The sequence below is a fragment of the Lutjanus erythropterus genome, chromosome 14 (genome assembly GCF_056507025.1).
Source record: "Lutjanus erythropterus isolate fLutEry1 chromosome 14, fLutEry1.hap2, whole genome shotgun sequence".
Classification (NCBI taxonomy): Eukaryota; Metazoa; Chordata; class Actinopteri; order Lutjaniformes; family Lutjanidae; genus Lutjanus; species Lutjanus erythropterus.
In genome coordinates, this window is record NC_139330.1 from 2,636,395 (window position 1) to 2,658,373 (window position 21,979).

At 40.0% G+C, this 21,979-nt stretch overlaps 1 long non-coding RNA gene across 1 annotated transcript in view; it reads right to left on the reverse strand.

Moving 5' to 3' along the window:
• Positions 1-21,979, reverse strand: part of LOC146315015 (uncharacterized) — a 186,871-nt gene that overhangs the window by 161,970 nt on the left and 2,922 nt on the right. Inside the window, exon 2 of the long non-coding RNA XR_014771834.1 lies at positions 16,309-16,415. This is a non-coding gene — a long non-coding RNA (uncharacterized LOC146315015). The remainder of the gene's footprint in view (positions 1-16,308; positions 16,416-21,979) is intronic.

The window sequence follows — 21,979 nt, forward strand, 5'->3', positions numbered from 1 at the left end:
TCTATAAATGCAAATAAATTTGTTTAGAAATTTTATAATCTTATAATTATAATTTTGTGACTAATTTTCAAACTTCTGTGAAACTGTGTTGGAGTATTACCATGTTGAAACACACACACACACACACACACACACACACACACACACTTAGGGAAACACATTTACTCCTATAGGGAATATTCACTTGACTGCTGGACATTCAAATAAACTAATTTTTAAGCCTCATAAAATGCTTTTATGTAATTGAGTAATCATCATGGAACGATCCATGACACGAGGAATGATGCAATCGTCACACAAAAAATTAGCTGAAAATGCTAATTAACCTTGGGCTCTCACACATATACCATATACAGTAAAATATATACCCTTCAAGTGTCAAATTAGTGTTAACATAATTTTCCAATTAACAAAGGTTTCTACAACCTGATTAAACCATCAATCGCATTCATCTCCCCCTCTCTGAGGAATAAAAGAAGAGAATAACCATATTTCTATACAAGCCATTGTAAGTGGAAACATCTGTAGCCTCTGTTGAGCTATTATCTCTTTCTAATCATATCTGTCCAGAGAATAAGTGAAAAAGAAATAAAGGAAGAGGGGAGAGTAGAGGAGGTAAATAAAGACAGAGACGAGGTGATAATAACTATGATAGAAGGATGGAGAGGAGAGATAAATATAGCATGTGAGGAGAAGAGAGCACTGATTAGACCTGGCTCAGGAGATGTCATTGTTAATTACCACCCCCTCACCCACCTGCACCACACACACTCACACACACACAGGCTCAGGGTGCATATGAATACATACTCTGCTACAACACACACGCACACAGACACACACACACACACACATACACAGAGAAAACAATGGAAATATGGGAACATGCAAAAATGTTGCTGCAGACACTGATGAAGCCTTTGAACGAAAGGTTTATTTATTAATTTATTATATGAGGGTCATGTTTGTTAACTTATTTTCTATAAATGAATGAAAAGATTTAAATGTTAAGGTTGAACTACAAAGAATGACCAAAAAAAATGATCGAGGGTTCATCTTTCATGCATGCAAGCACAATAATCTTACATAGAGAAAATGTAGCTTTAGCTTTAGATATTGTGTTCACTGAATTAAGTGTTTATTTGATGCAAAATTGGGCACAATTCAGTTGTGAAGTGGGAGGAGTAATGCTGCATTCAAATGCATTCAGGCAGACAAATAACACTGTCTGGACAACATAGGAAAAAATAGAAACAGGCATGTTGATATGTCGCTATGTTGATGTTGTATTGTTTACAAAGAATTGAAATAAAATATAATCAATAATATTATTTCAGGATTATTACTTTGGTTAATTATTCCAGTAAGGCTCAGTGCTGGAGGTCTGGCTCTACAAGTTCACATTCTGCTGTAGGGGGAAAAAACGCCCTGCCTTGTTTGCATTTCTTTAAACCAATCATAAATGTCTTGGGCAGTGCCAAGCCCAGGATGCAGCGATAGTGCAGCTGCAAAACAGTGCTAACTTTAAATTTCATCTGAAACCTCAGGTGAAAAGTGAAGAGAGACCTGAACTTGGTGTGTTCCTTGTACATGACCAGGCTGCTGATGTTTACTCCTGGTGTGATGGACCAATATAACATCTGGTTTGAAAATTTCATTGTGGAGGACAGAATAAGTCAACCAATGCTGGTTTTCCCTGCCAGTCTCACCTGTTTTCACCGTCCCACTCTTATTCACTAAAATGACTGAGTCCATGTGCAAAACTCTTGTTCCACAAATCCCATTCATTTACTCAATACATATTTGTTCTCATGCAATAATATTTTTGTTTATATACTAAAACTTTGTCTTTTCCTGGGAGGTTTGCTGGTTTCGCTCTGCTTGTGGCCAACTGTCAGTCACAAAAGTGTTACCAAGGAGTAAACGAGAAAACAAAGAAGATTCACCACTAAGGAGTCCTGCTGTTAGAAATCATCAGGCGAAATCAGATCACTTTTATAGGGGTATTAGCAAAGAGAGAAATAAAAAGGGAATGGTTTGGACTACATAAGATTAGATGCTAAAATAAAATGGTCGATGACTAATATGTAAGGCAGTGGAGAGGATATGACAGTCATGAAGATATTAGAGCAGAGAATATTATAGCTTATAGCAGGTGATATTACACTGTCAAGTGCAACAGAGGATGATACTGGACAGAGACCTGCGCAAAGACCCCGAGGCAGCTGGCAGAGGGAATATTTTCAAAGTTCCTGTGCTGAAATACATCAATAAAAATCATAAAATCTCAAATAGAAATTGTCAAGCCGTGATGATATTTTGAACAGCAAAGTAATTCTGCAGTAAATTTGCTTCAGTACATTGATTTTTTTTTTTTTTTGTATGATATTTAAACTGAATCAGTTCAGATTAAGGCAATGTGATTCTTAAGTAAAACAAGTTGTTGCTATGTGGAGCAAGGCAGACAATCTGTCCATGACTCCTATGACAAATCTGGACCTCTCATCAATTTTGTTTGTACCGAAGAGGATATTTTAAATACAGAAAAATTGGATGAATGCCACAAGCTCTCATAGATCACTTGTACGTGCCACTTAAGAACAAATCTTTTCTTATGAGTGGTTCGTGCATGAAACCTAATGTTAGGTGTCTCCACAGTTGGAGAAATTTGATGGCTTGGATGGGCAGGAAACTTGTAGAAACTTAAAGTAAATTCTGTGGCATGTTATTAACTTTGTTCACACTATTATAAATATATGCAGTTGGAAGAAACCTTACGTAATTGTATCATGAAGGAAAAGGATAAGCTACAAAAACAAAAAAAGAAAAGAAAAGAAAAAACACAGGGAACATTAAAAATTCCCCCTGCTTGCTGCCCTCCAGCTTCCCGTCCCTGCCACTTTACCTCACTATACAATTCAGAGCCTGTTAGCCACATTAGCTAGCCCTGCTCGGGTGCTCAAACAGCCCAAAGAAACCCAGCGGAGTCTCAGGCCTTCCTCAAGCTGTGAATGAAATAGCTTTGCAATTTGTCCTGGCACAAAACAGCATTTTGATCTTAATGAATGGCAAATGGCTACCATTACAAGTGAGAGGGATTATTGGGAGGGGGTGGTTTGTGTAAGTGTGTGTGTGTGTGAGAGAGAGAAGAAGTGTGTGTGTTTGCTTGGCATGTTAGGAGGGTCTGCTCTGATCCTTCATTTAAAGGCTCACTGCAGGACCTCTTCATGGGAACCTCAAAGAGATGGGCCATGTTTAGAAGTCATTTTAATAAATCTACAACACACACACACACACACACACACACACACACACACACACACACACACACACACAGCGCTGCGCAGACTGTTTCCTGGGACCACTTTTAAACGACTGTGTGTACCACCTCTTCAGTATATGACATCAGCTGAACTGATGGCAAACACAAGGACCCCTCAGATGGCAGCTTGCCCATCACTGTGTGTGTAACTGTGTAATGGTCATGTTGTGTGTGTGTGTGTGTGTATACTAATGACCAGCATGTGCTAATTACCTTCTCTATAGGTAGAATACATTCTCTGTGCTCTCTGCTGTTCTTCTCAACCAATCATGGCACACTATTGATGTCTTCTTTAATTGCATTAAATGAGGCTTGGTGATTGGCTGAAACTGGAGAGGCAAACAAACCACATATTCACTGACATCTGGCCAGCCTGCTAATGGACCTTGTGTGTGTTTGTGTGTATATGTGATACTGCCACTACGACCAGTGGTCCTTGGACCATTGGACTGAGGACATTTATCCACCTTCCACCCAAAAACAAAAAAAGTAGTACAGCACATCTGATGTGACACCCAAAATGTTGTGACCAACAAATTGTACAATCAGTTTCTGTGCATAAACATCTACCTGTGGATAAAACCAAATATGACACGTAGAATAAAATCCAAACTTTCATAAAAGCAAGCAGCACATCAAAACAGGCACAGGATAATGAACAGAGAGCAGGCTGTTATTGTGACATTAACCCGACATGCAGGATGCAGGATCCTGACACGAAGCAGAGGCGTCTTGAATCTCAATGTCACAATAATGACCTGCTATTACCTAATTACCTACCAAAATATATAAATATATAAATATAAGAATTTGACACAAAATATTAATTTCTTCTTGCCCCTCCAGACTCTATGATTAGAGATGCATCCATAGCATGTCATGCTCTTCATAGCAACAGTCTGTTATAAAGAAATACAAGATTTTAGCCATGTAACATAGAACTTTAACACCTGTTTAACACAGTTAGTGATGGATTGGAATCAGAAAATGGCCCTGGCATTTGCAACAGACTCCTCATCCTGTGTTTGGTCATTTAGTACCGTACCCCAATTCAGTTCCTATAAGCCTGGGAACGCTGGTGTAACATTGAAGTTCATATCCACTCAGTTTCAGGTTTTGGCCCTCGCTTGATCTTTCCACTTACTACATCTCAGGGATCATGAGAACATGTTTAAAAGGCACAACTGAGCCAATCTCAAATGTTCTGGCCTGCACACGTAAAATAACTTTTTGTATCAAAATCAAAGACAAAATTATTGTTAGATGAAGAGTTAAAAGTTACACACACTCAAACAAATCTGCAAGCAGCAGCGATCAGCCTGTCCGGAGCTTCTTGGTCCAGGGCCAGGAGAAACTTCAGAAGACTTATCCAAAGTACCGCGGGAGCACATGGATTTTACAGGCAAAAAGACTTTTATTGGAGGACTTAAGTTTCAACACTGTCTGTGTGTCTTTGGACAAGTCATTTGAAGTTTCTGTCCTCACAAAAAAAATTTGTATTGATGCAATGCAATGACGACCCATCCTGGGGGTCCAAGCAGCCCATCATCAGGCAGCTCCTGCCCAATTTCTAGATGACCAAATCTGAACACAGTATGATGACATGAATCAACAGGCATAAAACCACAGCTACCAACCTGCTGCATTTTCAGTAATGATTTAGACCAGTGAGTCCCGAAGTGTGGCCCATGACGGCTGTGCAGCTGAACCTCAAGAGGCCGTGAAACAAAGTTTTTAAGTCGTACATTTTAGTCGTAGCGTAATTTTCTCTCTTCAGGTCTCAAAATGTATTTAAATGTGACAATGTGAGAGAGGAAAAAAAAAGAACATGTTGCTATTTAAACTACCGTATATATGCAGCCTTTGACACGGGGTCATAATTATATAGACATGGCTGCATTTGAATCAGATCACAAGCAACATTGCTGGGACTACTTTAAACAACAACCTTTGAATTTCCCACAACAAAGCTTGTGGGTGCATGACAGTTTAGTGGTCAAGTTTCAGATGTCGAGCAGTTTACACTAGAACATGAATGCACCATACATGCAGTTATATATGGCCACAAATACTGAGGATTGGCTTCTACATTTGAATCAGAGTGTGACCCACTGGGTGAGAAAATGCACATTGTATAAATCTCTTCTCCAAATATACTCAGTTTCCACATTCAGAACTTGTGGAAGCAGTTTTGTGTAAATGCAGTAATTGCATGTCTATGTTAATGATGGCTTACTGCAAGTGCGCAGTCAATTTGATTTCTGTGTTCAATTTCACCAATCAATGTGCTTCCCGTATTTGGAATAAATGCTCTATTGTGCCTACAGACGAGCAGAAACATCTTGTGCAGAAATTATGCATTTTACACATTATCCTGTTTGTGTGAAAAATGTCCTTAAATGGGCGACTAAAAACAGAGATAAAAATAAAACAAACAAGCAGAAGAGTCAAATTTGAAAATGCACAGCGTAGCATTCACATTGTCTATCATCCAACCCCGGGACATTTTCTGCCACATCAAAAGGCTTGCTGCGAGCGCAGATTTAGACATATGTCTCATCACTTTCTTCTTTTTTTTTCCAGAATGAAATAAGCGTTGATGAAAGGCGGCCATTTTGTTATTTACATTGGAATGTGTTCTCCTTTCCAGGCTCCTTCTAAACTCGGCCATGGCTGGAAGCAGCATTCATATGTGTTGTCTCTCTCTCTCTATTTTTTTTCTTTCACCCTCCCACCCTTTGTGTTTCCTCCCTCTCCTTGTCATCTCCCCACAAAGGGAGTGTGTGTCATTTCTGTTTGATGTGTGGAGAATGAATAAAACAATCTGTAACATCTACATGAGGGTCTACTAATGTGCATATGCCAATGGGGAATAAAATATGGGCATTCTATATGAATTACACTCCAATACAAGCTGTGCATACATAAATATATGAATTACTCCGATGCAAGGCGTGCATTCGTAAATATATATTGTATACATATGACCCACACACACATCCATGCATAAGCAGCATGTATACACAAGAAAAAGTGCTGACTGGGTTTATAGTCCTCCTGCCTCCCAAGTGTCGCCACGCTGCCTCTCTGGATGTGAGCTTACAGAACAAATTCTCCACCTGTGAGGAGATTTTAGTCTGATATTTCTATCATCTATAGGTTTATTTTAAATAAACACCATCAGAAGATCTTCTTAATTTCCTGGGTCAACACAATTTTGATACCTAGAAGAGAGGTTATAGGACAAAAAAATATTGTGAAACCCTAGTTTATATGGCTGAAAAGGGCATTTTCCGTAAGCTTGTACAGTTTCCTTAGAGGGAACTATGTTTGTATACCACATCAGGTCCATTTTGGGGTCCTATTGGTTATTCAAACGCCAACAGAGTCCCAGAACCAGACCAGAATCCCTTATGGTCCCTGTGCAATGGGGTTCCCTTCCACACATAACCCTGTCCTGCAAAACTGCTTTGCACCTCAAGAGGTGATAGTGAGTCATTGTGTCCAGTCTTCCCTCAAACTTGTGAAAAAGGTTTTGCTGACTTGCTTTTTAACAATGGCAGATGATACTTTATGTAAGTCTGTGCTACAAACATGAGAATTCTTGATGAATTTATCAGTTCAATCCTTTAATCATCATGTTAAACCATAATTGCCTTTCTTCTTCTGTCTTCTTTCTGCAGCTAACACTGTGTCATAACCATGATGTCGGCACTAAAACTTTTTAACATAAGCAGAAGTCCTCCCAAAGACCTCCAAACAGACTTTGATGTGTAAAATCTGTGGAGTTCCCCTTGAAGCAAATGCATGTACCTCTCTCACACATAAATAATAACACCACAATAATTTTGCAAAAACAAACAATTTTGTCGAACCTGAATAGAATCCAGCACACAATACTTCAACTATGTGTGGACCGATCGCCTTTTGCACACTGTGAAGGTTTTTCTGAATGACGATTCCAACATGTGGAAGTTTGTTTAGTTAAAATGCACACGCAGATATTTGGGGTCACAAACCAAAAAAGCAATTACTGTGTCTCTCTTCTTATGTGCGCTCACAGAAGGGGCTGACTGGATTGATAAATCTTTGAACTGAGCACCACAACAAAGCTCCACTCGCAATGCGTCTTTTAACTCAAAACCTCATCATGGTACGACAAATCCTAAAGAGGCAAATGCACTTTGGTGCCATCTGCTGTTCAAACAACACAGTGATGTGTTCATGTTCGCACGTGCATTCAAACATCGACTGAAGCGAAGGGAAATATCAAACTTTAGCTTCTTTTAACATTTTTAAAATGGACATATTTATCATCAGCATTTGAGACCCCCTCCACTCTTAGAATTGAGGTTCTATACAGAACTATATGCTTCTGAAGAACCTTTTTTTTGAAGAAAGGGTTTGTCAAGGGTTCTTTGTAAGACTAAGGGTTCCATTAAGAACATTTACATCCAAAGAACTTTTTTTTAAAAGAAAGAGCTCTTCAAGGATCTTTGAAATCCTTGAAAACCTTGAAAAATGCTTTTGTCAAGAGTTTGTCAGGGGTTCTTTGTACCATAATATTAAAAGTTTCTCAGTAGAACTCACTTGGTGGGTTCTAGATAAAAACACTGGAATATAAATAAAGGTTCTTGACAGATCCCTCTGGGTGGACTCCAAAAAAAAACACCTTGAAATACAAAAAGGTTCTTGGTAGAACCTCCTGAGTTTGCTCTAGAAAAGAACTCTTCAAATATATAAAGGTTCACAGTAGAACCCCCTTGGTGGGTTCTAGATAAAACCATTAGAATATAAAAAAAGATTACTGGTAAAACCCACCCCACCCAGATGTGTTTTAGATAAAACCCTTAAAATATTAAAAGGTTCTCAGTAGAACATTCTGGGTGCATTCTAGATACAATCCTTAGAATATAAAATGGTTCTCGGTCAAACCCCCTGGGTGGGTTCTTGTTAGCAGCTTTAGAAGGTAGAAAAGTTCTGGATAGAACCCCCAGAGAGGAGTCTGGGTGGAACCATTGTACCAGACAAGGGTTCTCTGTAGAGTTCTGGGTGAAACAGATGGTTCTAGGTATAACCCGTTGTGTTGGGTCCTACGTGTTCCAAGTGGAACACTGTAAAACTAATTAATCATAATAAGTAGTGAAAACTTAAATTTTGTTTCTAAGTTCTACAAACTTGAAAATGTCAAGCGCAAGTAGAATTTTCTTACTTTTGTGTTTATTGAGCTCATAATTTTCATTTAACACAGAGTTCTGTCAACTTATCACAATGAGAGGTGAATTCTGACTTGAGTGAGTTTAAACGATAGGCTTAATCAATCATTTCATTTTAACGATAATCAAGAGTACATTTAACACCAACTCTAAATATTTAAGCTCTGATAATCTCCAACTTTTGAGTTTATAAAGTCAAAACAATTGTGCGAACTGATTACTTCTTTTATTTTGGGTTTATTTATGGTTCTAGAGAGCATCTTTATTGACTGACTGTTACTGACTGTTAGCATCTGCTCTTACTGTGTGTAGACTAATATTTTACAGTAGGTAATCACTGAATAGATGACTGTGTTCCTGACCGACCATCACTAAGCATGATGTCATTTTGACTCCTAACCCTCCCCTCTGCCAATCCCCACTCCACACAGACCAGGCCATGGTGGCGGTGGTGTTGGTGGTGTCGGTGGGGCGGTTGGGGGAAATCAGAGGCTACGGCGGGGAGATCCGAGGGGAAATTAGCCAGCACTTAGCTGCACACATGCACACCAGGCCCAGCTGGGAGAGGGAGCCTCAGATCCAAGCATGGAGGACATGAAAGAGACACCAGCACTGTTGCCAAAGGGAGGCGATTCTCTCTCTCTAGCTTTCTGTCTTCCTCTCTCTCCCTCTTAATCTTCCTCACATTTGCTCTCTGTCCTCATCTTTCATTCTCTCTTCCTCCCCTCGCCTTCCCTCTATCTTTCTCTCTAAGGAGGTTTTTAAGGATGCATGTGTGTGTCCACATTTCAGTGTGTTTGTCAAAAGCGTGCATGCGTCTGTGCTGTTATTGTTTTTTTTTTTTGTTTTGTTTTTTTCTTAACAAAATGTCCAACAAACGTCAAACGCAGGGTTGAGCACGCGATGTTGGGGGGGGGGGGGGGGGTCAAAGAAGAAAAATACACTACATTGTGAAGAGGCTCTTCAAAGGGTCCACATCGCAGCCCTTTGACTAACATCCTGGGGACATAGCTCTTTTCTCTCTCACACACACTCACACACTTGTAGGTCCCCTATGAGTCAGGGGTCACAGCATTTACAAGGCACTTGGTGCACAGTGGCATCAAAACAGTCCCCCAGCTAAGTGAAAAAAGAAGAAGACATGGAAGGCTGAGAGGGACATGTGATGAGACATAAATGTTGGACTTTGATGGACAATAAAGGACACTAAAACACTTAATTAAAGCTGCTGATAGCCAATATGTTGTACATTTATATCTCTGAGTCCAAAATTAAAACTACAAATCGTGCCATATTATACATATTATGCTGATTTGAATGCTGCTGCACTGACTACCAGTAAAATTTTAAGTTTAGTACAATGTTTTACTTTTTTGTTTTTAAAACTTTGAACAGGCGAACTCCAGCTTCTCTGAGTGACCTGCTACAGCTGTACTTTGTGCTAGAACAGTCAGTCCCAAACACTGGGTTGAGACCCACAGATGGGTCACAGAAGATTTTATTTGGGTCCCTGAATGAATAAAAAACTGTAGAGTAAATTCTGCAAATTTAAGATTTATATCTGCAGTACAACTTTTATAAAGCATTTAAAATGTGTTAATTGTTTTGCTGATAAGAGGAAAAAAACAAAAGCCTGTTAATTCCATCTAAATGCATTTATTTTGTCTCATTTATGAAGTAGACTAAAATGTCTTATGTTGTTTTCTGATAAGAGGAAATAAAAACATTGAAATGCCCTGTTTATTCAGCCTAAATGAATTTATTTCTCATTTATAAAGTCTTAACGTGTGTTTTCAATAAAGCGTCAAGATAATATAGAATGATGCAAATAATGGCAGTAAAAATAGACAGGAATGTTCATTTATGCACGACTGAATTATTTTATTGATGCGGTTTATTTTAACGCAATGGTTTGTCATTTCAAAAAATCACTTTCCCAGGAGACAAGTTTGGGAAACACTTGGCTAGAACACAACAATAAACAGATAAGCTGCTGCTTTGCTTCCCTAAGAGTAGTTTGAGGTGTAAAGGTGATCTTACTTTTTGTGAGGCTGTGGCCAGATTGTGGTATGCCTCTATTTTCATTTTTTTTAACTGCATGAAGCACTTTGTTCAGATGATGGTCTATAATTGTATTTAGCACATAATATGTACAGAATAATATCAAGACTAAGAAAACATGCATTGTCATGTGGAATTCATTAAAAAAAGTCACATCAGAATCATTTTAAGTTAATGACTTCCTGTGAAGTAAATTTACTGATTTATTGTGCAATAAATGTGTAATCAGACTAACTGCACCACATAGACTACACATGTTAGAGGTGGACAACTGACCATTTTTAAGTGAAGGTCATGTAATATTGGATCACATATTTATTGGCAAAGCAATATATCAGAGTAGCAAGGGTGGATTACCACCCAGGCAACACGGGAAACTGTCCACAGACCCCAGAAAAGTCCTAGCAGGTACACTGCATGTCAGCTGCTGTAGATAATTTGATAAACTGCACATTTGTTAGGGAAGTTACACAACTAAATGTCAGTATTTTATCTCATCTTTTATCTTGTTTAAATAACTTTACTGTTTTAGTTTAAATTGTGCTCACATGATGCATATTCCTGAATAAAGTTGTTTACACTCAGATTGTCATGCATACAACTTCAGTAATTGACAGTTGATTATGATAACTCACTTAAACATGTAGCAAAGTGCCAAGAAAACATTTAGCAAGTAAACATGGATGTATTGAGTGTAGCATTTAAATTATACACCCCCCCCCCCCCCAAGTAACACCAGAACCACTAATACTAATTTACTATTGGTTTTAATAGAGGCTATTAATAGTTGTGATCATTACCTTATTTTTTATGGCAATCATTCCAGTTATTTAAAAAATAAATTAATCAAAGAGTGTTTCTTACAGCCGAAGCTCATAACAGGATTCCTTAAATAGCACCATATCTTGGAAAAGCTTTTCATTATTTTGTATGTTTGCATCTTATTTCTTTCAGTCCGGTTCCAGTTTTTGTTCTGGAGCCAATTACACATAAACATCTGTACAGATCCAAACTGCTGCCCTCTCATTCCTCATCCCTACAGGACGGAGATGAGGAGCTTTTCATAATTGGAGGGATAGCTCTTAACAAGCACTGTGTTAATTTTTCTTTTTCCCTCTACCAGGTTCCTCCACACGATCACCTCGCCGTCTCCTCATCCCCATCATTTAGGGAACGCTAATGTGTTAAATGCGAACAACAAAGAGAGGATGTCTTGCCATTTTCTGCTTACCCACTGTTTCCCACATTGCTGTAGCAGCTAAATTAGACCGAGCCAAACGCAGAAATTAGAGCGCTGAGGCCAGATGTGATATTTGTTTTTCACACTGCGGCGTCAGGTAGATGTAAAAAAAATAAATAAATAAATAAAAGGAAAATCAAAACAGCTCCCTCATTGGATTTGGGACTCATTTTGATTCGCCGATGGTGGCCAGCTAATCATTTGATCCTGTTAGGAGAAGTGAAGTGTTTGTGTGTTTGTGTGTGATTCTGCCAGGGAAGTTAACAGCCGCTGTAAATAGGCCGGGGCTCGGTGTCTTGATTTGTGCACAGTCGCTGGTGTGTGTGTGTGTGTGTGTGTGTGTGTGTGTGTGTGTGTGTGTCCTCACTGGCTGTTTTTTTTCCTATAAAAGCAATTTGCCCCATGCTCGGGCTAGGCAATGAGCAGATGCTACCATTGTAAATGATGATGCGAGGGGCCATAATAAAGAGTTGATAAACACAGAATTACTGCTGGGCCGTGGGCTCGCAGAGAGAGGGAGGGAGGAGGAGGAGGAGGAGGAGGAGGAGGAAGGAGGAGGAGAGGGAGAAAGTGAGAGGAAAGGAGGGGTGAGGAGACAAGGAGTGACACAGACACACAAACAATGAGACAGACAGAAAATGTAAACAGAGAGCCATAGATTGCAATAATAGTGATGCAGGTAGTGAGTGACTGACACATATAAACTGTTAGAATAAACTGATTACTTTATATTAATACTTAAATTTACTGGATACTCGTTTCGCAGGGTTAGAAACCCACTTAAGTACAGTTTAATGGCACTTCAGTTATTTTCATTTTACTTATTTTACATTATTTAAAACCTACAGTAACTATTTAGTATTTTTACGTTGTGTTACTGGTATTTTCATTAAACACACAGTATGCAATAATTGCTGTCACTAGGGGTCTCTCATATCAAAACAATAACAAAGAAACTTAGTTTGATGACTTAACGTAGCGTGGGATCATGGGAGTTGTCTTCAAACAACCATCACTGCCAATGAAAATCTGACATGACTCAGGCCGAAATCCTCTTCAAAGATGTAGAAATGTATTTAAGTGTTATTCATGTCAGGTTTAGTCATGTTCGCCATTTCCAGACGTTACCTTGAATAGAATCACAGATTTCTCTGAATTTGAACATGGAAACATTTGGAACTAGAACTGCAAGCAGTTATGAACGGGGGCCAAGCCTCCCCGCGCGAGCCGTTCCCCGCGTCCCTCGGAACCCACGGCCGCGGGCTCCGAGGGACGCGGGGCTCGGGGCGATCGCGGGGACGCGCGCCGTCGTCCGACCTGCGACCTTCCAGTTCAGGGCAATTGTCAGGACACAGCCTGATGCTGAGCTGCAGTATTCACTGTAGTGGATGTGCACTGTTAGTGCCAAAGGAAGAATGCGTGGTGATTTTGATTTGTTGTAATAAATCCCGCCCACTTTGACCAATCATTACGTAAGTTGGCGGTTGGCCTCAGGAGGGAGTCCACATCATGCACAGCGAATTTCGTAGGAATCCGAGCAACTTTTCGGAAACTCGATTTTTTTGGGTTTGTAGCGCCCCCTTTTGGCCGATCCGCACCAAATTTGGCACAGAGTCTGCGGATGACCTCTGGAACCAACGTGTTAAGTTTGAAGTCGAAAGACTTTAGTTTGACCGAAATATGACACAACATGTGTTTTTTAGGCTAGCCGAAAAATCGTTCGGTTATAATTAGCGCATTTTTTGTCGTGCAACAGTTCTTTTGATAAGTTTTACTCAGACACGTCTAGACATCGTATGTGCAAAGTTTGGCGCAGATGGCGCTTAAACTGTAGGAGGAGTTTGAAAAAGTAGGTTTCGGACATGTGGCGACTTAGCGGCGGGAATTTGCGGTAAAAGTGGGCGTGGCCTACGTCAGAAAATCCAGTGCTATTCAGGGAATACGGCAATATAAGATTTTTCAACGGGTCGTTTAAAATGTGGAAGTTATAGGCAAAAATGCGTTATAGCGCCCCCTAGTGGAGCACACGTGCGATTTTAGGTAGGCGGGATCTGAGTCCTATTCTAAATGTACCCATAAAATTTCAAAGCCCTAAGTGTTATACTTTGGCAGAAATTAATTTTTTTTGTTTATCTTGTAATAAGCCCCGCCCACATTGACCTGTCATGACCCCCTTGAAGATATGGCCTCAGGGCTGGCCCTACATCATACGGACCAAATTTGGTAGAAATCGGTGCAGCCGTTCTAGAGATATAAACTTCCCATATCTCTAGCGCCCCCTAGGCGCCGACATTCGCCAAATTCAGCTCATACGCTCCCAGTCTCATGCCAACCAAGGATCTCTGATTTGGTGTCGATAGCATGTACTTTGACCGAGATATGCAACATTTTCCATTTTTACGGCTAGCTACGGAAATTTGTTCGTTAATAATTCGCGGAATTTTCAACCCAAAAAAAATCTTTTGATAACTTAAGCTCATGAGGAGCAGAAGAGTGTCCGGGCCAATTTTCGTGCAGATCGGACAAAATCCCTAGGAGGAGTTCGAAAAAGCAGGTTTTCCAGTTTTCGCGATTTTGCGAAAAAATTATTTAGGCGGAAGTGGGCGTGGCCAATTACAAAGTGACTCAGCTCCATTCAAGGAATTGGGAGATATAAGGTTTTTGAATGTGCGACATACGGTGTGGGAGTTATGGGCCAAAACGCGTTGTCCTTGGTTATAGCGCCCCCTACAGGCGTACATGGGCAGTTTTTTGCGTCTGAGGTACGTGCCGGGGTGTGGGCCAGCCCTCCAAATTGCACCACCCTACCTTGCACGGTTTAGCCTGCAGCATGAGTTTTATTGGCGGAAGAATAAAAATAGAAAATAATAATAATAAGAAGTAGTATAATAATAATAAAAATCCGAACAAAAACAATAGGGTTCCCAGCACCGCTGGTACTGGGAACCGCGTATGCTTGCATTCGCGGTTCCCAGCCCCCGCGGGCTTGGCCCCCTAATAATAGCACACAACTCAACAAATTATGTAACATTGGTTTAGTCGTTTTTAGACATTTTAATACAGAAATGTTCCACCTTTAACCAAATGATCTGATTACTTCTTCAACTACTGTCCTTATCTAGCGGTGTTTGTCTTTTTATGATTATTTCACCATGTAACTTTTTACCAAAATAAGATCCACGTACATGCATGAACATCACACACAGTGACACAACTCTGGCCTAACCATCATCGACATGTGAACAGGAGGAGCCGGGAGACTGAACCCCCTGCAATTAACGCTCGTATTACGTTCATTCTGCCGACACGTTTGTCCCAAGTGAGTTACATTTTCTCTTACATAGACAGAAGGAACAATCTGAGATTCAGTGTCATGCTCACTGACACATGGACACTAAAGAATTTAATTTATTTATGGATAAGAAATGAACTTAATAAAAATAATAATGTAAATTCTATATATAACCTACAAGAAAACAGACAAGTCATGAAATGATGAGCTACAACACAGGAATGAAATCCAGTTATTATCTACAAGTGGTCTCCTAATGTATTATGAATTTAATGCAATATAATCTTATTATGATCATTCAATCAATGTCTAATATGAAAGTAATTTAATCACACACATGTAATCAAACTCTAATATGACAACAAGATTGATCTGAATGAACTATAAGCCACAGTAAAACCACCAATATTAGCAGTGAACTATTTTTTATCAACATTAAAAATAAATTATACTTAATGTAAAGTAATGCTTGTGTTATATTCTTTATAGGCATCTGTGTATGTGTCTGTGTGTGTGTGTGTGTGTGTGTGTGTGTGTGTGTTGCAGTGATAGAAGCTGGACCTGTCAAAACAGATTGACGCGCTTGTTGCCGTCGCTCAATGTGACACCCTGACATTCTTCTTTGCTGGTGTTTATGAGTGTGTGTGTGTGTGCGTATGTGTGTGTGTGTGTGTGTGTGTGTGTGTGTGTGTGTACTGACGGTGGGTAGAGGGGGAGAGGAGGGGGGAGGGACGGTGGGTAAAAGATCTTTGACATTCATGGTTGCACACACACATACCCAGCGGCTATGTTGCGATGCTGAACGATGCCATCACCCATCAGGGTCTTTAGTGCACACACACAACCACAAGCGCACACACTCACACACACCCGCTCTGGTCACCAGGATGCCAGGAGGCAGAAGGTAATGATTTAGTATGTGATGATCAGATACAGTAAAGGTTGTATATACAGTAGTTTTTAATTTAGCTCCAAAACAAAGCATCCAGACACCATATAACACACTACCAGACCTCCAAATATAGAGCCCAAATAAACCTGCGCTGATTTACACTACAACAATAAAAAGTGCTGTGACCTCTCCACATGATATACAGCTGGTTTATCTTACAGCCTGTCTGTATCATATTCATAAAAGCAATGATTGAGGAGTGTATATTTTCATATGGAGGCTCACCTTTACAGCAGGAGGCTCTGTGTTGTGGATATTAGGTTTGGGACTCCCCCCTGTTGTAAGAACTGGCTCTGCTGGGACGCAGCTCATTCTCTGCATGTCTCTATAAACTGTGAGGGAGAAAAAAAACAGGAAGAGAGAGAAAATTACATAGTTATGCACAGAAGAGATGGTGCATGTTAAATTTTACATTACTGACTTTGGATCATGAGAAGATTTTACACACATGAGCCTCCTAAAGCTTTCAAAAAAAAAAATAGTTCAGCAAAAATCAATTTAAACCCTTGTCTTCAAGTCAGACTGAACACAAACCCAAACAATTGTCTCTCAGCTTGTGTTTTTGTGGTTTTGATCTGACCTTGTGTAGATTGTCATCACTTTTGAAATGTTTGTTTGCACCAGACAAATCTGCAAGCTCATGTTTTAGTTGCTCTGACAGGTTCGTCTGGCCACCCTGCCGCTCAGACAGATTTCCACCCATCCTCGCTTGTCAGGACCGTTGACAGTAAATAAAAATGCACAATGTGTCTCCACTTCCTTCCACTGTACAAAAATGCCTGCACAGTAGTAATCCGGGTTGGAGCCATGCTTTCAAGTGCTCGCTCATACAGCCAGTCGACTCAACTGAGAGCAGAGCTCAGCTGTCAATCATGACGTGAAACCTGCTTCTTAAAGCATCAAATATCTAATTAAAAACAAAATGATCAGGAAAAAGAACACCTGAAAATACACCAGCATGAAAAAGGTACTGCTTGGTACTCTGTACCTTTTGCAGGATTTATGACCTACCCTGCAGCCACCAGGGGGCGATCAAGATGTTTTGGCTTCACCTTCGGGGAGGAAAACCACGACAATTTATTAAATTTGGGGCAGGTTTCAAACAAGGACTGACAGAGAAGCGTCACCTGTCCAGAAGGTAACAGGTCACACTTTGAGTTTTGTCAGACTGGGCAAATCATAACCAACCTCCATGTCCTGCTCAGGGCTACGTAACATGTTTCATTCTGATTGGTTGTAGGTCTAACCAAGTGCATCCAGAGGAATTTTGTTCTGTGCCCTTTGGAAAATCAATTGAGAGATTCCAGACTAATTAGCTGCTACACATTTGTGAATTAATCTAATTCACATCCCCCCATTCTTTGTGTCCCAATCGATGTTCGCCATCGTCTGTGTTTCTCAAAATTTTCCAGTGGATGTTGTGACGTAAAATGTTATCATGACCAACAATTATAATGGACAAAGATGTAAGAATAAGATCAAAGTCACCAAAATTTGACTGAAAATAATCAGATTTAGAAGATGACATTTAATTGTGACCTTGATTTTCTTTTCCACCAAAAAACATCCCAGTGTGGGGGTCCTGACCAGCCTTAGGGGTCACCAGAAGGTCTGCTGATTTTAAGGGCTCTAAGACTTAAATTCATAGATCGTTTACCCTCTGATAACCAGCCAACGATGGCAAAGAAAACGAAAATACTGAATTTGTCAAAAAAGAAACCTATTAAGTTTGTATAATAGTTAAAAATGATACTATATATATTTTTACTTAATATAGTTTATTACTTAGTGATATGTTTTTCTTGTTTTCCCTGTTCTTATCTCTACTACTGTGTTTGTGTTTTAGTCTCCTTTGCTTGTGTCTTAGTTTTATGTAAATTTTAGCTTAATTTTCCTATGATTTTGGCTTTTGTTTGGCCTCTTGTCGTGATATTGCCTCCTGGGTATCTTGGTCTTTTGCTTTGTCTGTCCATGCACTTTGTAAACTGTATTAAAAGTTCATTTAAAAGTTCACAAAAATATCAGGGAAATTGATGGGGAAATATTTTGCTCAAAATTCAACCAAAACTCATTTGACAAACTTCCTGCAGTTGCGTAAATTATTTGCCTTATTATCAGTTGTTTCCTACTGTTATTGTTATGCATCGAACATAACATGAAGTATCCATTGTGTCACTTAGTCAGGGGTTGTCAGTTTACTAACTGATAGAAAATGGGTCCCTTAAGATAAAAAGTTGCAGGCAACTGTCAAAGGTCGAAGGTCACATTGTCCTTTTAGCAACTGATAAACACTTCTGTGATCTTAGAATGATGCTGAAAGAAATAACCCAGAGAAAAAAAGACAACAGAGTTCATTTTGGATGGCTGTGTGTGTGTGTGTGTGTGTGTGTGTGTGTGTGTGTGTGTGTGTGTGTGTGTGTGTGTGTGTGTGTGTGTGTGTGAGTGTCTGTGTTATCAGTGATCTGGTGCCAGTCATTGTCAGGGTCGGGGTTGTATCTGCTAAGGCTTTGAAAGCCCTCCAGGTCCCATCATACTCACACACACACACACACACACTGAACACACACACACACACACAAAAGGTGGGAAAGTTCAGTCCACACACCATCACACACTGAGACACAGACCTTGTTTATAACAGTTTCCTCTAACGTGTGTGTATGTCTATGTGTGTGTGTGTGTGTGTGTGTGTGTGTGTGTGTGTGTGTGTGTGTGTGTATGTGTGTGCGGTGTGATCCAGTGTGGTTGTAAAGCTGACAGTGTTTCCCTTGTGGGGTGCAGACAACAAACAAGGTCCCTGGTGGATTTTGCAAGGAGAGAGGGTTCAACACACACACAAGCATGCACACACACACACAAAGAGAAACACACACACACAACTCTTGGATGTTGTAGCAGCTTCATGCCAGCCACGGCCATCTGGTTTATGTAACCAGCTCTAGCGTTGTACATTTGACCTGTCTGCATGTGTGTGTGCAGTGTTTGTGTGTGTGTGCAGTGTTAGGGAGAGGGGTGAAGGATTTCAGTGTACATTTGACCTCAAGTTTCTTTATTGCACCGCACTGCACCCTCCAGGGAGTGTCCTCGTATGTCTTCATCTCAGACAGAGGAGGAGGAAGGATGAGGAGAAAAGAGTGCCGGAGAAACCAAAATGGCTGAGGCGGGAAGTCGACAAGATGTCACACACACACATACACACATGCAGAGAGACACGCACACATTCTGGGAGACAGAATTAATAACCAGAGAGGATGAGGCTCCTAAGTGACCGGGCTGAGCTCAGGGTGAACCATAAACCATCCCTGTGTTTTATTGAAATGCCAGCGTCCTCCCATTAAATCTCCCAAACACGAGCCAAACTTCTCGCCAGCCACAACTGCATGTGTATGTGTGTGTGCGTGTGTGTGTGTGTGTGTGTGTTTGTACGACCTGCAAAAGGTAAACTTGAGAGCGCTGAGAGAGCTGTGAGCATTTCAACAAAGACTTTCAATCACCACTCCACAATGAGTGCATGAGCGTGTGTATGTGCAATCACCAAAGGTAAATTTAAAAGTTGAGAGGGCCTTTTGAACATTTTGATGGTATTTTAAGAGCGCGACTGTTATTTTTAAAGACTAGTATGTTTAAGAGAGAATGGCAGGAAAGATGACAGCGGGCTTCAAAGTGTTGCAAGTTTGATTCAAACTCATAGCAATGAAGATATACGAGTCTAAATATGGCCAGACTGTCCTAAAACCTCAAAGTAGCACAGCCACTGGTTCCCACATAATCCTAAAATATTTTTGCTGTATGTCACAAATTATACCTGTTACAACTGTGAATTTTCACTCCCAGCTCAAAAATATGGCAACTTGGTCAGTGGCTCTATGCTTCAAACTATGATGCTGTATGTATCCCTCTAAAATCACTTCTGCATGTACAGGGCTCCATGGTCGAGTAACACATCCTCATGCCTTTGTGACAGAATAGGTTGCTAAATATTCCCAAAACAACATATATTACTGGTGGGGAGTACCGGCAGCGACAAGTTCACCAGACCATAACTATGTTAGGTAAGTCACGTGACATTACACATGTTGTTTAGATTGTAAAATGTTGCAGTTTGGTTAGGTTTAGGCACAGAAAATACTTAATTAGGGTTAGGCAAAGTGGTTTGGGTTAAAATAACTGTTACATCACATGACAGAAGTTGCATCACTCGCACATGGATGTCACGTCCATAACAAAATTGTTCCTCGATACTTTAAATAATGCCACACTGACTTTTCATTTTACACAGGATGCTTTTAAACAATCCATCCACCTCCTACAAATCCAGATTTTCTTGTAATTTAAACTTCTTGTGACACTTGCTACATCCATGCCATTTAACAATAAACAGATATACCAGTCCAAATAAGCTGCTTGCAAATTTGACCAACACGCACATTTCTGGAGAGAATGGGCTGCAGTAGTAAATGTGCAACATTCTTGTAGACTTTCAAAATAAAGGCACAAATATTACTTGGGTTAGGGATAGGAAAAGTTTGTGGTTTGGGTTAAAATATGTATGTTACAAGAAAAATTATCAGGTAAGTGTGCCCACATTTTCCATGTAAATTCATGTCACTTATGCACGTAACCTGCATCACTCATGTCATGTCCTAAAAATAACTCAGCGTTGACAATTGGTTTCCTTGGTCTCCTGGGTGAAAGTCTTGTCTTTGCTTAATCCATCCATCCAACCTACGTCCTTCAAATGTAGACTTTCTTTCTCTTTATAATACGTCACTTGAATTTTATGGCACATTAAAGCATAATGTTAGAAGGAAGCCTCCAGAAATTTTGCTATGACCTACAGCATTATAGTTTGAAGTGCTGCTGTATTTGATGTCTTGGGAGTGAGAATGAGATGTAATTTCAGCATTCCATTTATATTAAAATGGTCTAATTGCGGCGTGGACAAATGTGAATGCTTCCAAATATTGAGTATGAAAGTGAATTGCATCCTGTGTTCCTCACAGTCACCAGATCTGTACGCAACTGAAAATGTAGGGAAGATTTGGGTACGCTGGGATCTGGTCACTCTCCTTACACTCTAGCCATGTTTCAATTCTGACTTAGCAGCTAAAGGTAAGGGCAAATGAGAGCCAAAATAGTCATATCATCATAATGACAATCATAATCAATACAGTGAGGGGTCCCTGCAACATCTGATCTAGCACAATCACCAGGTCAAAATTTCAATTTGTCCAACAATATTTTATGACCAGATACCTGTAAAACTCACTGATTTCAGCTATAATTAGTATTCATTACAAATTAGCAAATGTTAGCATGCTACCATGCTAAATTAAGATGTGATGAAATTAAATATGACCCGCAAACATCAGCATGTTACCATTTTTCATTGTAACCATGAATTAAACACTTGTTGGTGCCAAGGCCACATGGTCATACATTTTCGGCTACACGCAGACATTTCACACATGCCCTTGCAGCATGGAGAGATGATGAAATTTATGTAACATGCACCTTTGTGTCCATGCAAATGCATAAAGTGTATAAGTGGCTTTTAGCAGTGCTTCAGCACAATGCACTGCTGTGCCTGAGTACAGTTTGCAGGGCCATCAGTGTGGTCTCTTAGCCTGGTGCTTTTGTGATTTGTTGACCATGTGTACGATATAATGTTGGGAAAAAATGTTAGAATACCATTCCAAAAAAAAAAGAAGAGGAAGAAATCTGGTATCCATGGATGACATCAGAGTCATTCATCACATCAAGCTGCATGGCAGTGATACCAGGCTTTGGATCTGATCCTCTATGCATGCAAATAATTCACAAAGAACAATGGGTTTACTGTTCTTCTTCTGTGACTTTTTGATTCACTCACAGTGCAAGTAAAAGATTGAAACTG